Source organism: Vollenhovia emeryi, unplaced genomic scaffold (assembly GCF_000949405.1).
Source record: "Vollenhovia emeryi isolate VEMERY1.0 unplaced genomic scaffold, V.emery_V1.0 DF939189.1, whole genome shotgun sequence".
In the NCBI taxonomy this organism is placed as follows: Eukaryota; Metazoa; Arthropoda; class Insecta; order Hymenoptera; family Formicidae; genus Vollenhovia; species Vollenhovia emeryi.
The window spans coordinates 751412-763380 of NW_011967177.1; the positions used below are offsets into that span (position 1 = coordinate 751412).

The 11969-nt window shown below is 45.2% G+C and overlaps 1 protein-coding gene across 4 annotated transcripts in view; it reads left to right on the forward strand.

Annotated features, from left to right (window-relative positions):
* The window catches only part of LOC105562410 (protein Tob1-like), a 120828-nt gene that overhangs the window by 27072 nt on the left and 81787 nt on the right, over window positions 1–11969 (forward strand). For 3 of the 4 annotated variants that reach the window (XM_012013225.1, XM_012013229.1, XM_012013230.1), the window contains exon 1: window positions 5924–6332. The exons of the other annotated variant lie outside the window; for it this stretch is intronic. The gene's annotated coding sequence lies outside the window, so the exon portion shown is untranslated. Of the gene's footprint in view, window positions 1–5923; window positions 6333–11969 lie in introns of those variants that run through there. 4 annotated transcript variants of the gene reach the window in all.

The following is an 11969-nucleotide window of genomic DNA, read 5'->3' on the forward strand; positions in this document are numbered from 1 at the left end:
TGAAATTATGGTTATTTCAACTATATTTTTCTATCAGTGCACTTGTAGAACGGAGAATACACGCGCGTGGAGCACGCGTGCGACGGAGGGCATTCCGGCGCGCGAGAGGCCGCGCAATCGGCTGCAAAATTCCCGACGCGGCGCCCTCGTCCTCGAATGCTCTGCGAATTTCTCGGTCGTGTCATTCCGGACGCCGAGAAAATCGCAAAAATCACTCGGCACGATGTAGTTGTTTACGTGACTAAACGCATTCGAGATGTGTCCTTTTTACCTTCGTCGAAAGGTATCGAGACGTATTACACTGACAGAAAAAAAATGGTTGCAGTTACCACAATCTCACTATAACTTAGAGTCATTTTAGGAGCCAACCACATTTGTATAATTCGTCAGACTACGTAAGTTATGGTTGACCTATGCATTGTAGTTCTCGTAGACACAATATTGGTCCATGCAACTTATGATATGGTTATCCTAAACCAAAACGAGCTTTTCTTCTTACGAGAAAGTCTTGTACCGCGCGTCTCTCTAGTGAGGATATTCCGAACCGCTTCACTTTCGTTTACCACGTGATTAGTAAGGTGGATGATCTAAATGTAGTTAAATTTACTATTATTGTGATTGTATTTACTATATAAGAATAATTAATTAATTCACTATTCATTACTTGGATATTTTGACAGAATAATAGTTAAAGGCTTATATTTTATGGTAAATTTTGTAAATAGTTGGCATCGCTGTGTCTATATGGTTGCTATTACTAATATTATAGTAATAATTACTATAAAAATAATATTGGTGACTATAATTATTTTACTATGCAATTATAGTTTCAAATATTACATATTTTTCTATCGGTGTAGGCACGCCAATATAATAATTTACAAAGGTTGTTCACGAGCAATTTATGATATACTTTTTCAAATCATCAAATTATTTTTATTATTGGTAAATTAATATCACTTGCCTTTATTACATTTTTGGCGAATCGCGAAAGGAATACGATGATTTATGGCCATCGAATTTGCTTCGCGATTCATTTCGTCGAATTATGATATCGATTTTCCATCAGCGCAAACACGAACGAATCTAACCGAGCGCGCGAGCGCGTTACACGATTTCGGGGATCCCCGAATCACTTCGAAACATGGATACTGTGCGAATACTATGTCGATTTCCCGGTTCGTTGCTCGCCCCGTACTTGAGGCCTTGCCCCTTGACGGATCCCGCCAAGCAGATGTGTCCCCACCGCGTCGAGTTTCGAAACTCATCGTCGTCACGTCGAAGAGTCTTGTTCTCATTGCAGAACGCAATCGAACGGTGGGCCGGCACAGCTTGGCGACCTATTCCGCCCCCTCGGAATCGATAAAATTCATTTCACGTTCGGTGCACTACGACGGCGATTACGCGAGCTTAGTCGCGTGATGGAAAACAAACTTTACTCGGGGGCGAGTTTTTAGTAATGTCCGGAGAGGTAACGCTGTGCTTTGAGAGACGACTCGGTGAAGGCGCGATGCAATTCGTACGCTCTTCATATTTTCTCTCGAAACATTAATTTGTTAATAACTTAAGGGGATGCTGGAGTGATTCTGCACTTTTTGCATCTAGAACTGTCTTTACACAAATTGGTATATTGCACAAATATTTTCATAAATTGACAGTTCTAGGAGCAAAAGGTACAAAAAATGCACAATCACTCCACATCCCCTTAAAGAACCCGACGACACGTTCACGCGCCACGTGTGGCTCATACCGTGAAGCTTAATATTCTACAATGGACGCAAAACGGCAAGCCGCAACGTAGGAAATCGATCGATCACAGTCAAATGTGAGGAAAACGATCGACTGTCATCGGTCGATTTCTTGCGTTGCGGCTTGGCGTCTTGCGTTAAAGCAACTCTATAGGTCTACAATGAGACATAAGTTAGCAGTCAGAAATCATAAAGAAAAATGTTGATCCACAATGAGTCATAGTCACTATAATCTAGTCAATCAGAGACGAGGAAATTTATAGGCAATCATTTGCCTCAACAAGGCTTGATGAGTTCCAAATCATCAATATTCTCGTTGGATGCAGCAATTTCCATCGTTAAACAAGTTTGGTTAAACACCGTTTTGTTGAACAACACTTGAAAAATACCTAGGATCAAGGTTATATTCTGAAATGTCACTTTGTAGAAAAATTCCACTTAAAAGATTATATATAATATACTTACACGCATAAGCTATAAATTGTCAGCAAGTACAAATTTTTCTCACATAAATATTTCAGAATATAACCGTAACTCCAAAGCCAGATATCTTGGGTGGGTTGGCGCTCTCGATAAAAATGGTGGGCATATGATTGGCTCCGAGTGGTCAATCATAAGTTACGTTTAAGCTAGAAGTCAGAAGGATCGGATTTTGGCAATCTTCTTATGATGGCCGCGTTCCGACTTGTATCTTGTAACAGGCTTATAACTTGCTTATGTCTTCTAACTACTGACTTCTGTCTCACTGCAGACTGAGCTTAATAAAGGCACGATGCGATGCGTTTCTATTTTTGCTGCGTCTGTCGCTCGAAAACAAAGTAGCATTTCTTCAGAACATTACCTGAGCATGTCTGGCAAATTTTCATGTTAAAACTCGCAACGTTTCGACCATGGTTTTTGGTCCTTTTCAAGTGATAATTGTGTCAATAATTCCGTACGGTAAATCAAAAGAACTGGTCTTAGTTTCACGAACGGCAGAACATGACTGAAAGTAACATTTATAATAGTTTATCGGGTGGATACTTGGATCGTTGTTGCCGTAAAATGTCACGATCGATTCATACTGCTGATTATTCCGCAATGAGTATTATTTCAATCGCGCGAACGCATCTCGTGGCAGTCGGTGTCAGCTTTACGCCGCGCTGACTCCGGCTGTGTTTGGCTTCGCGCGGTGCCGCGCTTTTGACGCTTCACACCTGCGAGACGCACACGAGCGCGGCATCCGAACTAATACGGTCCGACACGACGAAGGTTAGCGTGACACTTAATCGAGTTGGATGTCACACCTGTATATCGACATTCGCGTATTGACTCAACCTGTCTCGTTCCGCGCGCGCGGCGCGTTAAAATTGATACAATATTCAGCATGGAAATAACCGCCGATTCGATAGCGCGTCCGCATCGCGCGGAGCAAGTTGCCCCGATGCTGCGCGAATAGACCACCAACACCGATATCGCCGTGTCGGGGAGAAGCCTTGACCCGACACGACGCTAGAGCAATCGACGCTAGAGCAATCGACGCTAGAGCAATCGACGCTGGCGCAGCTTCGGCAATTTCGCAACGAGGGAAACGGTACCGCGCGACAGTTCCGCAAATAGCTGATTAGGGTGATAGTAATGATAGTGTTCGTGTAAAGCACCGCGAACGATTCAACCGATTCGCCATTTGCAGGACATAAATTTTTGTACTTGTTATTTTTACACTCGCTATTTTCCTACTAATAAGGATAAATAAAATATTGCAAGAGAGAGAGAGAGAGAGAGAGAGAGGGAGGGAGGGAGAATTCTGTTAAAATAAGGCACATTTATTTTATATAAGAAAATATAACTTTATAAGGAAAATCATTTTTATTGTCGCACATGAAGAAAACTCAAGTCGTCGCAACCTGCTCGCGAAACTTTTACTCTTGAGACAAGAGGCGGTTAGGTTTCCAAAGGGATTGTCAGACTATGATCTTCCGGTGCAAGTTAGCACGGCGATGTTACCCCCGCGATGAGTTAGCTCCAACGAGCGGAGCTCCGGGCTCCCGCCCGGCTATAATCCCAAATGTCAGAGTTCAGTATAGCGTTGATCAATATTGCCCCTTCGGGCAACTTTGAAGGATACGTTTCTTTTATGTATCGCAGCGATATAACGTGGCTCGCTGTGATACCGCGCGGGCTAAATTTTCCACGGCACGGGATCGCGATGATACGTCGTACGAATCCGCAGGAAATAATCGCCGCCATTACGGGACGTAAATCAAAGCACAAAGGATCCGCGGAAATTAAGGAAGTTTCGTAATTACGTCGCAGGCCGTTCGCCGGTAAATTTATACACGAAAACCGCCCCGATGGTATGAATACGATCCCGCGTGGAAACAAATTTGTAATTTTCACTTAGCGGCCGGGTCTTTACGATCGTAAATTGACAGCGGTTGAAAAATGCGCGAGAAATTCGTGGACAAATTTAAAAATTCGCGTTTTCCAAGAGCCAAATGGAGATAATTATCAAGTAGAACAAATTGATGTAATTAAGGCGATACGTTGTTCGTGTCATTATCAAAAACTACTGTTGGAGATTGAAACTTTCCCCCGTAATTGATGGCAAAAGATAACGGAATTAAATTAATACAGAATTAATGATCCTCGTGACAGATTCTTACTCAAACTACAAGCCACCCATTAAGACTATAATTGAGTAATTAGAATCTACCTCGAGTCCCGAAAGTTCTACCCTTCGAATCTTCCGAAATTTCCGTCAATTGGAATTTTAAGTACACAGACACGTAAAGCCTTAAGATCAATAAAAACTTTATTCAACGTGCGCTTTGTTGTCACACATTGGCGATTCGTATATTCTCACGAATGAGACAGTTATGCATACATTCTAATCGTATAAAATAACCTTACAGTTACATCAAGATAAAGATTGTTATAATATTGGAGTTGTCCTATTATTGTGCGCTTGCAGTAAGTAAATCAATACAACTGTATATTTTTGTCAACAGGCAAATAATTAACGACCGTACGTGACGGTATTTATACGGCCGTATTTATCGCAAACACATTGATCCACTATGTTGTAACCGAGTCCGGCAAGGAAATCAGATTATATCAACATGTTGCGAATATTATAAATTTATTCGACAACCTTCGGTATTCGCTATTTCGGAGTGATCGATTGACTCGTTATACACATCCATTAAGTGAAACGCCACGCATTATCGCGCAAACTAATCATTCTGTCAAATTTCAAGAGACACGTGAAAAGAAACACTTGAATTTTCCAGCGTGAGAGAAAGAGGGTGGCAGGGGGGAGGGAGAAAGGGAGGGAGGGAGGGTGGGAGGAGCGCGCACGAACGCGGCTCATTCCGCGTACGCGCCGATGCGAAATCGCTGACCGCGGAAAGAGAACGTCCGCGATCTTGTCCCGGCAAGGACGAGGTCGCGAGCGCGACCTAATCCCCCTCCCTCTCTCTCTCTCCTTCCCTCCCTGCGGCCCCCTGACCGGCCGCGTTACACGCGAGCCACCCCTAACGGGGCTCGCTTCCGCCGGCGGAGAGTCCTATATATGTAGATATACGCGGGGGAGAGCTGCAGGGTGCAGGCGTACCCCCGGGCTGCTTTGCACTCCGTGGGCTGCATCGCGCTCGCACCCCCGAAACAGAGAGAGACGCGCAGGCGGGGCGGTCGGGTGGCTCCGGTGGGTACCTGGCCCGTGGTGGGAGAAAGGCACCGCGGGGAGGACAGAGGGGTGGGCAGGAGGGACGGAGTTACCGGCGAAGGTTGAGCACGGGAGGGTACCACCGAGAATTCGCTTCCGTGTCCCAGTAGCACTAATGACCGCCATCCTACCCCCTCTCGCTCCTCTCGCGCTACCGTCCCCCACTATCGCGCCCTTGCCCTCTTCCCACCACCTGGGATCGCATCCCCCACTGCGCGGCGACGCCCCTTGCCCCCCATTCCTCTCTCTCTCTCTCTCTCTCCTTCTCTTTCTCAACCCTCTACGCAATATACATCCAGGATGACTCGAATTACGTCACAACGTCGAGAGCGTGCGACCTGCTCTCCTCTTTCTCCTTCCCCCTCTCTCTCTCTCCCTCCCCCTCGCTTCCTCCCGGAGAGGTACCTACCGTTGTACCTCCACGGATCCGACTCCCTCGCGATTCCCTTCCTACCTCGCCGGCGGGGTACACCGTGTACACACGATATATGTGATGCTCTATATATCTATTCCGCTATAGCGGCCGGCACTCGACGAGACCGAGGGGAAGCCGCCAGTCTCCGCTGGTACACCGAGCTGCGTGCTTGCTCTTTCCCCGTTCACCACGTACGCGCTCTCGTCGCGCAGGCTGAGAGAAGGAAAACCGGAGACAAGGAATCGAAAGAGAGAGAGAAAGGGAGAGGAAACTCCGCTCTCGCATCCTCGATCGTCTGATACGCGCGCGCGCGCGCGCGACCGCGGCGTATATGCGTACACACGTGTCGCGGAATTGCGGAATCACCGGGATACGTCTAGTAGTGTAACGCAGGGACGGCGGATTTATCAGGGACGTGTGTGTGGGTGCTTTAAGCGGCGGCTTCGAGGAGTAACACCTACAGGTGTGTATGCATCGTCGCGCGATAGAGCGCACGTGTACGCGCTCGTGACTGCCACCAGCGGCTCGCACCACACGCCGCTGCGTGTCTCGCATGCGTATGTGTCTGAGAGAGAGAGAGGGGGTGGGGGAGGGGGCAGGGAAAGAGAAGAAAAGAAAAGAAAAATATTAAGATTTTTCTCCAAGATATTATCTCGCCGAGATAAATGAAATCGCTTTTGTCGAAGTCTTCCCGCCCACTCGAGTTTTTTTTATCGAATTTCTAATAGCCATTCTTAACTGTTCTTTTGATCGTCCGCAATGTGTCGGTTGTCACGTACAATCTGATTGACGTCCTGGCTGCTTCGATCGATACCGCCGTCGTCCGTGCACGTCGCACCTTCTTCTGTCGTCATCTTAATGAATTATTAATGTCATTAAACTTTAATGGTATCTTAATTACATTTGAAGTTATTAGGCGGTGAAGTGAAGCGACGGGTCTCAACACCGGTCTCAATCTTTGTACACGCACCGGCACAAATGCTGTCCCTATCCTTGTGAGGTGCACGCACACAACTAGAGTCCCTGTAGTTGTGTGCGTGCACCTCACAAGGATAGGGACAGCATTTGTGCTGGTGCGTGTACGTGCAACAGCTGTCGCGATGCATCGCGCCGGCGAAGTTCCATTCCGTTCCGTTTGCCGAGTCGCATCGGTCCAATCGAGCCCACCTTCGATTGGCCGAAACTCATCTGCGCTCACTTCGTCGGCAGGAACTTCTTACTCGTCACGAATCATTCGACTGACCCTCGGAACTCTTGAACTGATGTTCGTTAATCTCGCGATTACGTCTGCCGAATACTATTTACGTATCCTCGCGATCGCACTCAAATTAATTAACTATCGGTCCACAGTCCAGTCAATCGAAAATATCTCCACTCATGGGGCACGCAGGAAAAATACAAACACTTTTATTATGCAAATCGAACCGAAGCTATCGATTGAGTCCATTTAGAAGTTTATCGGATCAGCCGTTGTTGAGATCCGAAAATCTGTGGGTCTGTCGCTTATACTTGGCGCGTCCAGTCAATCGAATGACGATCTGATGGCCCTCGGTGACATAACGAAGTCACGAGGCACTTTTATGATCCGTGCTACGATTCGAGGGACTGACTCAATATTTTTCTTCGTCCTCGCGAATCCCATTTTTCACCAAGTGTGAACCATGCGTAACCATCCACCAAGCCCCTTGATCGGACTCAAGGATTGCTACGCGGTCAAAGGTTGCGATAATCGCGTTAGTGACCGCGAATCGACCTAACCCAAGGCTGACTCGAAGGTGTGCGAAATCGTCGCCAAGTATCAGCCGATTATATCGGACCTGTGCGACCCTCGGCGGGCCTAACCGCGGAGTGAGTGTGCCTCTTTAAAGGCATGGACAGCACGTTTCTATCTCAACCTTGCCGTAATAAATCTATCATTATAGCATTTACTTCATTAAAGCCTCTTATCCAAAGGCTCTTTTACTCGCGACTCTTCTATAAACTCGGAAAATTTGTCATTTAATCCTTAATGGTTAATGGTATTTGAAAGTATGTAGTTTATGTTACGAGATATTTTTTCAATTGCGATCCAATTATATAGTAGAGCAACAGCAGTTGAATTTATTCGTTTATTTTATTAATTTTTATTACTTATTATTTCTCTCGAAAAATGTCAAAAACATATGGTTGAAGTAATATATAATAACTAAATACAAATATTGAACACGCGAAAAATATAAAAGATAAAAAGAACGGCAGAGACGACAAACGCATGAAAACCGTTTTAATAATGTAGCGAGTCACGTAGACGATGTAAACATTTAGAAATAGTTAACTTTTTATACTTTTAATTAGTCGAAAATTGCGGAACAGAACTTTTTCATACAAGGGGCTTTCCGTTTCCAAGTAATTACAGAAACTAATTAATTACGCATGCATTTAATTCCTTCGTAAATGCTCGCAGGACTCTGCATATTATTAATTTACGTCGTTCATTTCCGAACATCTTTTTCCCCGATTTCTCGAGTTGCTCCGTCAGTAGCGCGTCTAGGTGCTCCTTAGTCACGCGTTACACCGTAAAACTGTAATCAATTTCTTCGGATACCTTTGCACCTCTTTTGCTCTCGTTTACTTTGACCTCGCTCTGGCAGATACTGTGCAAAGCTCGCCGCGAGCGCGCCTTTACCCTTTCGCATTAAATGTCTCGTAAATATTGACTTACAGTCGAGTAGGCGTGAGGCTCGGATCATCATTTGCGCTTTACGAGTGCTCAGCAGCCGTCGACGGCTGTAATTGTATTCGCTCGTAGCTCACGTTCGTATTACACGCGCGTCTCGTCGCCTTGTCCGCGTAATCTCAAGTCACGACATTGGCGATCCTACCCGAAAAAAATTTTACGAATGAAACACAATGTACATCCGTTACACAATCGTCATATAATAACATTGCATTGTACTACATCCACGTTGATGAAACATCGTAAATTGCGTTATCTCTTTTTTCGAAATACGAAAGAAGTTGATAAATACACCCGACGTAAAATCTAGCGTGTCTCATTGTCGAGTCCTTCCTGATATTTTTACGATGGGATAAAATGAAAAAAAATTTACATAATGTTCTACAGGGTGGCGCACGCGAAACCGGCCCCAAACGCAACGAAATACATTGTTGCAGTTTTATTTGTCGGTAAAATATCCTCTTATTGCGCACGTTGTTGTATACCGTGCAACGTCAAGTTTTGACAAAACAGTCTCTCGTTAACATAAAATTGCATTTTGCGTCTGGTGCCAATTTCATGCGCGCTCTCTGTACGATACGCACCGCGACTGTTGTGTGCGAAGAATTTTACCGTGTTACTTAACATCTATTTGTCAACGAATGCAAAGATTCATACACCTCGCGATGATACCATCGGCGCGTACGGCGGTGCCAAGAAAATTGGTTTAGGCCGCGCGAGACGACTCGATGGCACAACGCAGCCCGATTGACCCATCCACACTTTCGCTCGTCCTCTAGGTACCTCGATCTCCCCCGATCGCGTTCGTGAACGGCGGAATTAAATTTGGCATCGGCACGTCGCGCCGCCGATTGAGATTCATCGTCCTAGCCGGACTCCCGTGTCAAAGACTGCGCCTCGCCGTACTGCCCGTCAGGTGTTGTAACCGGCCCAGATTCCGGGTACTTTACCAATGGACTGTCTCTCGCGCGCAAATATATCCCGCGGCAGCTGCGGACCGATTTCGCAAGCCCGACGAGACCGCCACGGCTTCTGCGGATCGATATCGGTGTCTAGAACGACGATATCAGATCGCGATTTCGCCGACAATCGAGCGGGAAAGGAGAGCACTCGATTGTCCGATTGATTCGCGTGACGTTTGACATTTCCTCGAATTAATAAAACTTTACTTTCTCCTCCCAACTGCGCGAAACTCGCGAGTTCGATTAAGCAGGCTTTCGAGCGGTTTGGTAATAGAAGGAAGGGGGGGGGGGGAGGGAGGGAGACAAGTTTTCTATGTTCTCTCGAAATAATACATATCTCGCTCGACGAATCTGCCACCAATAATTGCGTTACGTAAGTGGGGCATTGCTGAATTATAGGTACCGGCGCCGACTCAGCCTTTTCGTGATCGTTTTTCCTGCTCCAAAGTTGTTTTCTGTCATCGTTGATGTTACGTCACGCGGTGACGCTGTTACGAGGATCCTCCGGTGTTCAAAGTCGGCTGCACACGTGCCCCGTACGTGCTGCTTTTTCCCGCGTTCGAATACAAGGAAGATGTAGAAGAATGAGACCGTCCAGGAAAACGCCGAGGCAGCGCAATTAATTGTCGGCTAAGTAATTGCAATTACGCAGTCTCACCGGGATCGTGTTTGCATGCTGGCGTACTCTCTTTGCAAAACAAAGGGAATTGAGCAACGGCACCGTTCGACGAACGCGCCTGTCGCGTTGAATTGACTTTTTAAACAGATTGCCGGATTGTGGAACACTTAAACCATACAGGATTATTCAAAACTCTTTATATCTGTTGAAGAGTAATTTATTAGACGATATTTAAGCGCGCTGCCTAAATCGCAAGGTCAATTTTTATATTTCGCAGCAGTGTGTGTAATTATTTCTATTCAAATTCTGAATTTTAAACATATTTTTTATTGCCTTGACCATTGGTCAACGTGATTTACTTGTTATTTGATCCAAAGTAAAAAGTATCCGAATTTTTATTACGCGATACGCGAGATATTGCACAGATTATCGTTCTTGTGCCAAAACCATGAATGTGGAAATTTTCTCGAGTGAAGAAGTGAGACGAATGTCTTTTTTTGTTCCTACCGTATGCCAAAACGACGAGTGTACGCGCAGCGACGGTTGTATCCCGCTCGAAATAAAATTTCTAAAATTTTCACCTCCGGAATTATCTAATTTAAACATGTTACATTCAATCGCGAACTTCCAAAATTGATCGTATCGCGCATTTGTGATATTGGCACAGGGGAAACGATATCATTTCTACCGCACAATCGCGATCACGGCACAAAAGGTCGATGCAAAAGCACTCGCGGCGATTTCCGTGGATATTCTTCCGCGCCTCTTTTTGTTTATTTGCGCTCGTCCCTTTTGCATCCACACGTGCATACGCGCACGTACACACGTATGCACGCCCCGTGGATTTTGCATACCAAAGGCTCGTCTGCTCGCGGAATGTCGCCCGACCGGAGAGACACGATCGTTTGAACTTGGCTTCAGCCAATTATACACTCGACACACTGTTTCTCGTTGCTCCACCGCTCCCACCTCGTTTCCGCCTCTCGTCTTACTTCTCTCGTTCGCCCCTTTGTATCCCTCGCACGCGCAGAGATCCGCACAATCGAACCGGCGACGCGGGGGCGTTTGCAAATTGCGCGCACAACTCGCGCGCACTCGCGGCCACCTATGCGCGCGACGCGGCTGCAAAAACAAACGTCGCGAGTACACGGCCATTATCGTCGGTACGAAATTGCAGCGCGCGTTCCCCAAGATCGGCGGACAGCCTGGTGTAATAAATGGACAATTTAGTAAACCGCGAGTAATTAATATCTCATTTATAATTGAACAATCATATTGAACGTTGATATGATTATTCAATTGCAGTACGTAAATAGACATCTTTTTATCTCGTGAAAACAATATCAAAATATTGTATATCCATAAATTTTCGACGATAGTCGCAGACTCTTCACTGATAGAAAAAAAATGGTTAGAATGGCTATAAGCTCGCTACATTTTATAGGGAATTTTGGCTCCGAACGTATTTTTATAGTTTTATTAAACATGCAAAATATAGCAGAGCGAACACTAATTTATAGCCATTATCACTATGACACAAGTTAACACAACTATATGAAATAATTATGGTAAACTAAAAATAGGTTTTTGTGTAGTTAACCGTACTATAAAGTAAAGTTACTTGAAACACAGCGAAAAGTATGATAAAACATGAGAAATAGTGATAAACTGCACAGAGAAAACGATTTCTTTGGATTTAATAAATTTTGTTGTATCCAAACAAATTTGATATTTGAAATGGTCGAAACAAATCAATGTTTGAATTAACAAGTACGATTGTTTGAATTTGAAATAATATATATT